The following is a 14,098-nucleotide window of genomic DNA, read 5'->3' on the forward strand; positions in this document are numbered from 1 at the left end:
AATGTGATTTATTTAGCTAGATGTATAAAATGCAGTGCATTTTATATAGGTAAGACAAATAGAAGATTAAAAGAAAGAATTTGTGAACATAACTATAATATTACATTGCGTAATAATCATTACGCAACTGCGAAGCATGTAATAGATACTGATCATACACATTGGTTTATGTTCTCAGTTTTACAAGTTATACATTCCAATATTCGTGGTGGCGATATAAAAAATTATACAGAGTGCTGTGAAATTAAGTGGATCATTAAACTAAGAGGGGATAGAACTCCAGGTTTAAATGACAAAGTTGCACTTAAACCAATTTTAGGTAGTAGGAGATTGAAAGCTTATAAACATAAAAACATAAACAATGTTTAATTTTACTTTTGTTTCTGGCTCCTATGTCATTATGCATATATACATCTATTATGTGTTCGTATATATACATGTTCATGAATTGATCAACTGATTTTTTTATGAATTTATGTATATTTTTTATATGTATTTTTCATATATGTTTTTAAACATGTATTTTATTATATATGTACATATTTATATATTTTTATCATTAGTTCGAATGAATGAACACATGGACTGTATAGAGAAGGGAGTTCTAATTGATGACACAATGAATTTATAATATAATGAATGCTTTAAAATAATTATTTATATACATGATAACATATATAGAAATCCATTTTATGTTGATATCCATCAACGTTGTAGCATTAAGTTATTTTTTTAGTTATTCATTCATGAAATCAAATGTGTAAGGTGAAAGTTTTACTTAGATGACTACTTAGTGTTTCTTTAAATTTAGTAGGAAATGATGTCACATTTCTCAATTAATTGAGTATTTAAATGCTGATTTTTTGGAATTTGTAAGTCTGATGAAGACGATTTGGTGAAAGCGCTCACTCTGTTCTTAATAAAAAGTTCGGACACTCGCTATTTGGTGTTTTTGCTACAAGATATATTATTTGATTTTATTCCTGCCGTTGCTTTTTATGTGGATTTTTGCTGCCTAGGAGATTTACAACTATGTCTTGTTACTGTTTCATTTGTGGACCACTTTTTTTGCTCTTGCCGTGGATGTCCCGTGGATGTGCTATATAGCTTTGATTATTTTATTCGTTATTATTCCAACAGGACATTTATTCTTTGAGAACCACATATACATTTGCATATTTGAAAAAGAGGGTTGATGATGATGATTCTGGAAAAGTTGTTATATTGAGGAATCATAGAATCAGTGCCTGCAGACCAGATGGGCAAAGGGTTTTATTTAAGGATTTGTGTGGTGCAAAAGAAAGAAGGGACTTGGAAGCCCGTGCCAGACCCCTTCTTTCTCAAATTGTTGTCAAAATACCAAAGTTCAAAATGTTATCCCTTCAGACTCTGTTACATCTTGTCCTGTCACTAGCTTTCATGGTAAAGCTAAATGTAAAAGATACCTGCCATCACATTCCCAGTGGAAAACACTTCAGACTTTTTCCTGTGCCTGGCTGCCTTTATCTGTTCTGTCTAACCATTTGGACTACATACTACTTCAAGGATATTTTCAAAGTGTCTGGGTCAAGTAATTTCATATTGCAGACTTCAAGGCATTCACATTTTGTGCATATTTGGATCAATGTCATATCTGCAGACTCATTTCCATTTGCCAGTATTAGAAATTTTCAGAATCTTCTACTCAATCTGGGTTTTCATGTCAACTTACAGAAATCTTCTGTCATCCCTTTTCACAGAACTGTTTTCTGGGATATCTGTTAAGATTCTGCTCTGGGAAGAGTTTGTCTTCCTTATGACAAAGTGGAGATGTTTCAGGCATTCTTCCTAGGTTTTTCCACACAAAACCTGGTACCTTCCAGATAATTTCTCAGGATTCTGAGGTTCATGGCTTCTATGATTATTTTAATTCCTCTGGCCAGATTTTACATGAAAACAATTCTGATACGTCACGTAGCCTCAGCATATACACCATTTATATTTTTCAGACTCTTATTTTGGGGTTTGTAAGAAGGGAGGTTCTGTAGTGAGTAGACCAGTTCTCTCAAAATCCAGGTTCTACTGTCTACTTCCTCTTTGGTCTGTCACAACAGATGCTTCACACCTGGCCTGTGGAGTGGTTTCCAAAGGTGTGAAAGTGCAGGGTGTGTGGAACAACCATTACAGACAAAAGCACAAAAATGTCAGTGTGATGATAGCAGCAATAGATGCCTTAAAAGCCCTAAATCATCTGCAGATTTTCACAGCACCACAGTGATGTGGTAAGCAAGAGCACACCAGATCTTACCCATTTGCTATGATAGACTGGGAGGTGGCAACTCAGTTCATTTTAACTCTTCAGGCTTCATGCATTCCATAAGAGTAAAACTTTATAACAAGCTAGCTAAGCAGGACCAGAACAGACCCTCACAAATGGAAGCTACACCGTCTTCCAACGAACAATTCATCTGTGGAATATTCAAATAGACCTGTTTGCCTCCTCTCAGAACATACAACTGTAAAGAAATTCTGTTCCAGGATTCCTTGCAAACAGGCCTGGAAGACCGATTCCTTCTCAGTCCTGTGGAAGGGAATTGCTCCTCTGTGCTTTTCCATCCTTTCCACTGATAACCAGGGTTCTTCTAAAGATCCAGAAGGCTTCCCCAAAGATTGTGGTAGTGACTCTCTTTTGGCCCTCGCAGCAGGGTTTCTCCCTTCTTTTAAAACTGGCCAAGGGCAATTACCACGGAGTTCCTCACACACTGGATTTACTCACACAGGACAGGGATTGTTTAGCACACCCCAGCCTGACAACTCTTCAAATGACTTCCTGGTTGATAAAATTCTGATACATTTTAAGCGCCCTTTTTCTGAGGCTGTGTAGCAGGTATTGAGGGAGGCTAAAAAACCTGCTGCCAGTTGTATGTGTAAGTGAAAACTATTTTCTAGTTGGTGCTATTCTAGGAATCAGGACACCCTTAAGACCCATTTGCCTTTGGTTCTTGACTATGTGTGTTACTGTCCTCATGAGAGACAAAAGTATTGCAGCAGTGATAAAGACCTACCTGTATTCCTTCGTGCCCGTATTGTATGCAGTTGTACTTTTTTAACTGCTGTTTCTTTGCTATGTGTATTTTTAATGCCTGCTACTATTTTGAGGAACCCAGAAGCCTTGATTGTCAGCTGAAATGAAGACAAATGCATAATGGTTGGCTGCATAGAATAATGTGATAACAAGGTTACATTAGCAGCCTAGACACTGAAGGATCCAAATGAGGAAAGTGGGAGTGACTGGCTAATGTCCATTGACACATCCTGATGGGATGGTATTGGTTGGCTCTGCTGCACTTTTGAAATGGGAGTCCTGAGTTACCATCTAGAGACTGTAGACTGGCTGCTCCAAGCTATGGTATGCCATAGCTTTTTGAAGGCCTTTTTGGGGGAGCTTGTTTGAAAGCATAGGAGGTAGAAGGTATAGCAGGCCCTTGCACAAGCACAAACACATCAAAGTATTAGGCATTTGGGGACTGAAGCTTTGGCCATCGAGCAGAAAACCCTGATGGCTGTTCAGATGGTTGCCTCCCTTGACTAGATCTTGCTTTATAGAGAAAACTGAGAGCGGATTGATTACATGAAAGCTGAAAGGTGACAGTTTTTGAGATCAAAATGAATGTTGTAAAGAAATTGTTCTATGGACTATATTGGCTTGTAATGACACTGGCACAGAAAGAACAGATTTGATAATCTTCACACAGTCCTTGACAGTGGGTTTGGTTCCAAACCTTGGAACCAATTTGGCCATATCTTTCAGCTTGCTCTCTCGAGCCAGGCACTACCCATAATGCTCCTCACAGAGATTACCTCAGATCTCGTTTGCCGCTTCGCAGACCAGACGCGTCAAATTTTCCTTCTCTTGAGCCTTGTCTTTTCAGTGAATAATTGTGAAATTTTTTCTTAGCTATCTTTATTTCTTAATACCTTTATTTTTATATTTCCTTCACCCCATCTACTCTCTCCTCTTAGCTTATTTCTAGAAAATCTTTAATTTCCTTTCTTCCTACCAGTGGTAGAACTTCCATACCATTGCTGGTACTTGTTTTCTTACCTTCGGGTATTCTTATTACCATTGCTGGTACTCTTCTGTAATTCCTTTCTTTCTTTCCTCTAACATAAAAAAGCTTGACTCTTTGCTATTTCCTGTGTCGCGTGACTTTAGCAACGGTTGTTGTCAAGTGATTGAAAAATATCTGATCAGAAACAAATTTCACGTGCGAAGCCTAGTAAAGCCACTTCAGGTTTTAAAAGATGTCAAAAATGTGAAGGCAAGATGCCTAATTCTGATAACCACTCTCTGTGTATACTGTCTAGGAAAAATACACCTATAAGAGGACTGTTCAGTATGTCACGGGTTCTACATTAGAACCCTGATTGAAAGGAAAAATAAATTGATACTCAAAGGACTCCTTAATTCTACCTTTGAAGAGGCCTTATCTGAGCCTAGACCTGAGACTAGCACTTCTTCCTCATCTTCCACTGCTTTGAGGAAAAGGGCTTTGTTGGTTCCAAGACCTTCGGAACAGACAATGAAATTCCCCAAACCATCCTCTGTACCGAAGAGCTCCTGAGCACCGGAAGAATTACCAACATTGAAGACCAAACAGAATTCTCAACTGAAAACAACTCCCACTTTGGCACCAACCAATTTCTCGGTACCAAAGCTAGTTCAACTACCATGAACACAATATTCTCCATCCATCGACCCATTCAAGGATATGCCACCTAGTCCCTTCTTGGAAGCCAGACCTCCGAGATCACCCTCCATATGTTCCGTCCGATCTACTAAGAGCCTGCCTGAGGCCGACATATTGAGACTGGTGGACCAGCTCCTTACGTCTAGGGGGTTACCCTCAATTTCTAGCCATGCTGGCCTTGGAACAAGCTTAGCTATAACCTCCCCCATATCCTCCTCCAACTTCAATCGAGACCTTGGAGCCCTCGGTTCTGACTCCTTCAGCATCGACTGCTTTGTACTGGTAGTGTCTTCGTCTCTGGTTCTGAGGGTTGTCTTGAGTTCCTCTGAGCCCCCAGCATTGGAGGTCTCCCAGGGTTGTGATTCTCTGGTTGGGTCAGAGGGACTTGGGTTGATTTCCTTTCATTCAGAACTCTCTGCACTTCAACCTTTGTAAGATCGGCCCAGGCTTCTGTTGCAGAGGCTGCCTCCTCAGTGCAGGATGTTACCCCGGTTCCGAAGGAGTCTGTTTCAGTTCCGGGCTGCCATCCCTCTGTGGGGGGGGGGGGCAGTCTTTAATATAATGGCGAAGGCATTGTCCATTGGGGACTCAGTCTTTGCCATTCCTGTTGAGACAGATTTCTACCTTCTCTAGTCCTGAGCTACCATCAGTCTCACCCCCGGGACAGAGGGCACAAAAGTCCCAGGTGACTCGCATCTTAGTGATCTCCTCTTCAGAAACTTCCCCGGATCATTCCCCCCGAGGGAGTTCCTGTGAAGAAGTGCAAGAGGAAGCACCTGGACTCGCCGGAAGAGTCCTTCACAGAAGATACTGACTTTGATGAAGGGGAAGGTTCCCCCAGGTCACCCCCTGATGATGATTCCTTCGGGGACATCCTGGAAATCCTGAAACGGAGGAGTGGCTGGTCTTCATTCAACCTTCCTCGGAGGAATCAGTATAACTGGAGGCTTTTCATGCCCAACCCTCCACTTCTTGGATCTCTCTGCCCACTGATGATCTCATTAAACTGATTGCTCAGATGCCCAACTCCATACAGCCAATCCCCAAGAGACCTGACCAGATATCAGCACCTAAAGATGAACCAGATTGGTCTAAAGGGATTCCTATCGATGCCATGGTGATAACGGCTGCCACCAAGAGGGAACTCGCTGAAGGGAGTCCTACTATCCGTTGTCCTAACAAGGAGTCTAGGACATTGGCTAGATTTGGGAAGCATGTTTATCATGTAAGGTCCTTGAACTATATGGCACACTTTACCAGATTACAGAGAGATTTGATTAAAGAACTTTCAAATACACTCTTAGGAGCAGTGGCTGAAGAGGTCCATGACAAAATTTCCTCTCCGCTTGCAACCCTAGATGTTATCTCCAACTCGTCCATGAGGCTCATTGCTCATGCAGCCCAGTGGAAGACCAGGGCAGTGGATTCAGGTATAGCCACCAGAAGGCACTCCTGGATGCCCTTGAGTGACTTTGCGGAGCCATTCAAAGCGTCATTCCTCAATGCTTCTTTTGACAGATCCACCCTTTTTGGCCCGAAGGTTTAAAGCCACTCTAGCCAGAAGTGAGCTTGATGGTAAGACCCTATATGCCTCAGGCATATGTTTCTCCACCCCTCAAAGGCCTTATTCTAGGAACCAAAGGAGTGGGAGACTGTGGTTTAGAAAATCCAAAGGGCCTTTTCAAGACTCAGTAAAACAAAACCACGTTCTTGAACTGAAGTATTCCTTAACCAACAAGGGTCCAACAAAACATACACAAATAAGGAATACACTATTGATACTTATTAATACTTGTTTAATAAAGCGCAAAGCTTTCAAGCAATAGCTCTTTCTCACTGCATGAAGAACCTAAGTGAGTGGTCACTATAACAATACAAAATATCCAATCAGCAATGACAATCAATTAAATAAAATGATGTGACATATTTGCATATTTTAACCATTCCCACCCAGCATTACAAACAAGACACTAGTAAAGAACAGCCTGGTAAACCACACATAAAATAAAAAATACATATATATATATATATATATATATATATATATATATATATATATATATATATATATATAAAAGAATACATATATAAAATAAAAAATACATCAAATACAATCAGACTTATATTTAAGAACTGGTTTCAAACTATTTTGAAAATTCAACCCCGGACTAACAGAAGCCTAGAAGTAGTCAATCCATTTACATTCTGCAAGTTCAGTCTGAAGCTTAACATCACCACTTCTTATTCCTACATTTATTGACTGAATTACTCTAAACTTAAAAGAATGATCAGATCCCATCGATTGAATATGTTTAAACAATGCATTATTTTCCACCCCTCTACGAATCTCAGACAAATGAGAACAAATGTGTTGCTTTAACTTAAGGTTACTTTCACCTATATAAAAACTAGGACAAGCAATGCAGTTAGCTAAATAAATCACATTCTCACTTTGGCAAATGGCATAAGTTCTAAATTCAAAATTAACTCTTGAAATAGGATGTTCAAAAAAACAGTTCAGTATTAATAATATTGCAATAACTGCAATGATTACACGGATGTTTCCCTTTGGTATTAATAGACAGTGAGTTATTACGTGGCATATCATTATAACACAGCAATTGTTTAAGATTCTTCTCTTTCTTATGTGCAAAAAAGGGCTTAGAGCCTAAGATATTCTTAATATCAACATTAGACATCAATGTTTAATACCATTTGTATGTCTGTTGTATTTCATTAAGTATCTAACAGGCCTTTTATATAAGGTTTCATCCTTAGCAGTGGCTATATCTACAAGACCAGATCTTAAATAAGGTTGGCCCACATCCACATGTCTAGTAATAACTTCACTTCTCATATTATTCAAAAGACTTGGATCATAACCTCTCAATTGAAAGTCCTTAGTCACAGAATCTAAGTCACTAAGAAATTCTCCATCATTTGTATTAAGCCTACTAGCTCGTAAAAATTTTCTATAAATAGTGTCTTTAAAGGTCTTCCTGGGGTGCATACTTTGAGAATGCGCATAACATGTTGCTTGTACACTTTTTCTAAATATAGTACTGCCAAAACCATTATCCAATACACTAATAGTGATGTCCAAAAAATTCACTCTACTCTTGTCCCAGGTCAGATCGAATACTAAAAATTGAGCATTCTCATGCAACCAGCTGACAAATGAAGCTAAGTTAACAGCACTGCTATTCCATAACAAAAAAAATAGTCAACAAAACGTTTAATAAATAATAAATTATTATTCTTATAACTAATGAGATTGATGTTATCATAAATATATAGCTCTTCCCAGCTAGCCAAAACTAAGTTGGCATATGTATTCGCAACATGCATACCCATTGCTACGCCAGCTTGTTGATGGAAATATTCATTATTGAACATAAATACATTATTTTGTAGGACAACTTCTAATATAGAACATAAAATTTCTATTTTACAGGAAGTGCAACCACTATGCTCATTTAAGAATTCTCTGATATGCTGTACTCCTAACTCAGGAATGATGTGAACAGTGATTTTATGTCTAACGTACCTAACAATAAAACTTTCAAATTAGTGTTTTTCTCAGAATAAATTTTTAAAGCATTCAAAAAATCATTAGTATCCTGAATAAAAGCAGGACAAAATTTCAAGAGAGGTTTAGGTTGCCTTTCCAAATATTTAGAAAGCACTACAGTGGCCCACTTACTCCCAGCCACTATGGGTCTCATAGGGGGAAGAGTCATATGATTGTGCAGTTTAGGCAACCCATAAATGAATGGCACAACAGGTTGAGCAACATATAAGAAGTTATACTCATCAGGACTAATATCACCATCCATTAACCAGCTGTACAAAAACTCTTTAATTTTAAAATAATATTATTCACCTCTCTAACATTAATACTATTAAACATTAGTGGGTGTGATAAACTAGGCATCAAATCATTATACAAAGGTTTTCTTAATACCACAACTTTTCCACCTTTATCTGCAGACTTAATTATATCATCATATAAGTATAAATTATTTAAAGCATCTTTCTCTGCAGTTGTTAAATTAAAAAAAATTGTAGCATTGCCATTAAAAAATAAATCATATAGATCTTGCTCACACATCTGTACAAAAGCTTTAACTGTTGGTGTTTACAAAGTTACAAATGTGCTAGATCTTCTAACATCAGGATTACCACTATCTACAGTGTTTTTAAACAATAATTTAAGGTCAACCTTACGAGCAAAGAGCCTTAATTCAGTTAAGACTTCACTAATATTTCCTTGGACAGAGGGAACAAAAGATAACCCTCTGTTTAAAATAGACAATTCAGTCAAAGAAAAAATACAATCAGACAAATTGACAACATTATCAAAACTTAAGTCAATATTGCCTGGCTGCATGTTTGCTCTGACTCTCTGAAGTTTCTCGCTGAGTCTTCACGTATTCTTATCGGTGGCTGCAGCTGAATATGAGGTTTCTTTAAAAACGAACAAGTCGCATCTACTAGAGACATAGATGTATCGAAAGAAGCAACTGTATAGTTAGTATATCAGCTACACCAGCCGCCAACTCATTAACTAAAACAGAGTCATTATCCATATTAAACGAATCAAGGTCTGTTATGGCCAAACCACATTTAGCATTGTTTGCAGAGGAGCTGGCCATTACAGCTACTCTTGGCAATTCCCAATGCTGTTGAGCTGAGGAGAGTGATTTCGCAGTCTTACTTAAAGTAGAAGGCGTGGTCACAACATTCACTGGAACCGAGGTCACAACATTCACTGGAACCGAATTCGTAGACACCACTGACTCTAACCTGTCTGTTCAAGCAAGAGAACACTTCTTTCAAGCTTCTTATGAGTTTAAACTTTTTCTGGAGCATTAATTTCTCTTCAAAGGCACATATCTTAACAATCATCTCATTATATTCAGAAACAATTAAGTGGAAATACGCAGAGGAAGTTAACTAATCTTCCATAGTCTCTCATTTTAAGTCAGATTCTGTCTCAGAGAAAAAATAATTCATTAATCGCATATAATCCGCGCTTAACTTAAGATTTAATTCCTGCCACTTTTGCAACAATACCATATATTTATTACCATACATAGGCATCTTTGTGATGCGCAGTCCCCTGGGGAGAACATCTAAGTCAAGGTATGCACAGAAACTATAATGTTGCCATTGCAATTTCCTGAATTGTTCAGTTTTAAGCAACAAAGACTTCACTTGCAAAAGTAGCTCACCTTTTTGAGAAAGAGCTGTTGCTTGAAAGCTTTGCGTTTTATTAAACATGTATTAATAAGTATCAACAGTGTATTCCTTATTTGTGTATGTATTGTTGGGCCTTTCCAAGACTCACAAGACTTCCCCTGGAGCAGAGAAGGAAGTAATGGAAGACCTCGCCCTCGGGGCAGAAATGGACCACAGAATCAGGAGACCAGAGAATCTTTCTCTGGAACTTCATATCAGCATCCCTGAAGGGGTAGGCAGTCAGGGAAGGTGATTATCCCTGCACCTACTGGCCTGGCAATTACTATCAGACAAATGGATGCAGGGAATAATATCCAGAGGCTACCAAATTCCACTATCTGTAAGTCCCAAAACCCAGAAAAAACTCCCAGATGTTCCACCCAATCAAAGGGAAGCAGCAGTCTTAGAAATTCAAAAACTGCTCGAAAAAAGTCATCCAAGAAGTCCCACCAGACCAAATAAGATCTAGGGTTTACTCAAGATTCTTTAGTGCCCAAATTAAAGGGGACTGGAGATCCATTTTGGATCTCAGCCACATCCACAAGGCAGTTCAGCAAACCAAATTCCGGATGGTCTTGGTGCAATCCACATTTCCTTTTTGGGAAAAAGGCAACTGGATGTGCTGTATAGACCTCCAAGATGCTTATTACCACATAAAAATGGAAAAAGCTCCAGGAGGTTTCTATGCTTCTGGCTAGGAGCCAGTCATTTCTAGTACAGAGCACTGCCCTTTGGTCTCACCACAACCCCCAGGGTGTTCACCAAATGCATGGCAGTGGTTGCAGCTCACCTCAGACTGCAAGTTTTTTGAGTCTTTCTGTACCTCGATGACTGGCTCCTCACCACTACCACCAGGCGTCATTTCGAAAAGTCCAACCTTCAGCCTTCTCAGCAACTGGATTTCATTCGTGCTCATTTAAATATTGTCTCAGGGATTGCTTCTTTCCCTCCAGAAGACTACAAACCATCAGAGTCCAAGTCAGACAAATTCTCCAAAACAACAGGGTTCCAGCGAGACTTGTCCTTCAAGCCTTAGGTTCTATGGCTGCTTTACTCACTCTGGATCTTCTAGCGAGGTTTCATATGTGAATAGTGCAGTGGTTATTAGCAACCCAATGGTCTCTGATACACCAACCAGTGTCTTATCCAATCTTAATTACCAACCATTGCAAACAGGACCTCAAATGGTGGCTTCACTCCAACCAGGTTCTCTTGGGCCGGCCATTCATCCTGCCTAAGCCCCAAGCCATAGTGTCCACTGGTGCTTCCCAGATTGGGGGGGGGGCTATTATCTGGGAACGACAGTCAAAGGCACATGGTCCCAATTTGAGGCCAATTTGCACATCAGTGTTCTGGAAATGAGGGCAGTGCTGTTAGCATTGCAAGCATTCCAAGATGCCCTTCCTCTAGGGACAGTAGCAATTCAGACAGACATGTCGGTAGTCTGGTATATCAACAAACAAGGGGGAACCAAATCTTACCCACTATGTTGAGAAGCACTCAGAGTTTGGCAATGGGTGATTTCTTCCAACTGCTTTCTGATAGCAGTGCACATTCCGGGAAGTTCCAACGTGATAGCGAACAAATTGAGCAGAACTATTATTATGCCTCATGAGTGGTAGTGACTGACAGGATTTTTCACCATTGGGGCCAACCTTGCTGCGACCTCTTTGCTTCTCCCCTGAACAACAAATGCAGAAGTTACTTTGCCCTAATTTCCCCTCTAGGGGAGTCACCCAGAGATGATCTTCTCCACGTTTGGCCTCCCGGTTTGTTATATGCCTTTCCTCTGACTCCTCTTATTCCTAAAGAAAGCCAAAAGGATGGAGAAATCAGTAATCCTCATTGCCCCTTCTGGCCTCAACAAGTTTGATTTCCCTTCCTCTGGCCTCATCTGATACGGAAAACATGGATTTTGGACCCAGTACCAGATCTGCTAATTCACCCAGAGGGGATTGCTCATCCCAATCTCAAACATCTCAAGCTCACTGCTTGACTTCTCCAATTCCCATGATTGCCAGGCATCCTTTCCAACGTATTATCTTTATTATTCATCACAAACCTTCTACTAGAAAACTGTATCAAGACAAATGGGAAGAATTTACTAGCTGAGCCTTAAATAACAGACTGGACCCTTATACCAGTCCCATTCATGAAGTTCTGGACTTTCTAAACACACTTTTCCAGTCGGGTTCTTCTGTATCTATGATAAAAGTTCACCTGGCAGCGATTTCAAATTTCCATTCAGGCTGGAATGACCCTCCTTTAATGTATCACAAGTTTTGTAAAGCTTTCTTGAAGGGACTCTTGCCACTAAAACCCCCATTTAAAGAAACAACTCCCCCATGGGATCTAACTACTGTTCAGGCTCTTCCCAAGACCCCCTTTGAACCATCAGTATTTATGCTAGAAGACATTATTTGTAGTGGCCATTACTTCCGCAAGAAGGGTTTCCGAGTTGCAGGCCCCATCATGCAAATTGCCCTACCTAATCTTTCATAAGCATAAAGTTGCACTCAGAACAAATTCATCCTTTTTACCGAAAGTAGTCTCCGAAACCAACATTAATCAGTCACTACAATTACCAGCCCTTTTCCCTAATTTTTCTAACAAAAGGGAATATGACCTTCATTTACTAGATGTGCACAGGCAGCTACGTTTTATCTTCACAGAACTAAGGAATTTGGAAAATCAAATCAGTTATTTGTAGCATTCTCTTCCCTCCATATGCGTAATCCAGTTGCTAAGGTTACTTTAGCTAAATGGCTTAGAGACTGTATCATGTTCATCTATCATTCTCAAGGACTTCAACTTCCCAAATCAGTTCAAGCCCATTCAACAAGAGCTGTGGAGACATCCGCAGTTTTTCATGCCAGAGCTTCTCTAGACGACATCTATGCAGCAGCAACATGGTCTTCTTATCATACCTTTTACAAATTAGATCAGTCTCAAGGGGTCGAGCATCCTTTGGCTCTGTGGTGCTTAGGAATATTTTTCCATGAGATCCCCCAAGGCTAAAGTAGCTGTGTATTCTCACTGTCAAGGATTGGGTGAATATTAACATAATCAGATAAAGAAGTTATGTCTTACCATAACGTTCCATCTGTGTTGTTGGTCTTCACCAATCCTTGACATCCCCACCCAACTTCCCTATCCTGAGACTCTTATTAGATCGGATTAGCCATAAGCTAATTTCTCATTAAAGGGCTCATATATGGCCTCTTTCTCTATACTCTCTGTAGTGAACAATATTTTGTTTTTTCTGTATGCTATTTATTTGCCAAACACAATCTGAGGTAATCTCTGTGAGGAGCATTATGGGTAGACAATGGCTCTAGAGTTTGGAGAGCAGAGCTGGAAGATATGGCCAAGTCGGTTCCGAGGTTTGGAACTTGAACCAGTGTCAAGGATTAGTGAAGATCAGCAACACAGATGGAATGTTATGGTAAGACATAACTTTTTTGAATGGACAGAGAGGCCAATGCAGAATTTGAGCAGGAGGACAGCAGTACTGGTAGAAAATCAAGACAGGGAAATACAACTAAAGGTAAGAGCAAGCTTTGTTAAACTGCTGCAGCACTCTTTCTCGTTAGAAGTAGTATGATTCAAAATTTTGTTTTTGACATTGTGGGACTGAATAGAGGTCTTCTTGGCTTGTAACGTAGTGAATTATTTATAAATCTATGTTGCAATCAGAAGGATTTTTTTCCTGTTTTGTCACAGCTTGTATACTTTTATATTGCCTGTGTGCTACATAGGATTACAGTGTTTGTGCAAATTCTTTTAACAAGTCTGTTCAGTAGCATTTCTTGAAGAGAAGCAACATAAGTCTATTTAACAGCACTACCAGGTTCCTACATAACTTTTATAACAAATAATAGTATTGTCTCACTTAAATACATGTGTGTATAGACACACACACACACACACACACACACACACACACACACACACACACACACACACACACACACACACGCACACTCACATTCACTTATTGCTATTTGTTTTTAATTGGAAGGGTGTACAGAGCTCTACAGAGCTATATCATGAGACATCCAATACAAAGCCCTTATGGGGAATATGGAATCTGATAAAATATTTAGGGAGTATAGAATAAAGTTTAA

At 39.4% G+C, this 14,098-nt stretch overlaps 1 protein-coding gene across 3 annotated transcripts in view; it reads left to right on the top strand.

Annotated features, from left to right (window-relative positions):
• GK (glycerol kinase) overlaps positions 1–14,098 on the top strand; it is a 609,816-nt gene that overhangs the window by 417,771 nt on the left and 177,947 nt on the right. The gene's annotated exons all lie outside the window — the stretch shown is intronic.

The sequence above is a fragment of the Protopterus annectens genome, chromosome 5.part0 (assembly GCF_019279795.1).
Source record: "Protopterus annectens isolate FY-2018-M chromosome 5.part0, PAN1.0, whole genome shotgun sequence".
Taxonomy (NCBI): domain Eukaryota; kingdom Metazoa; phylum Chordata; order Ceratodontiformes; family Protopteridae; genus Protopterus; species Protopterus annectens.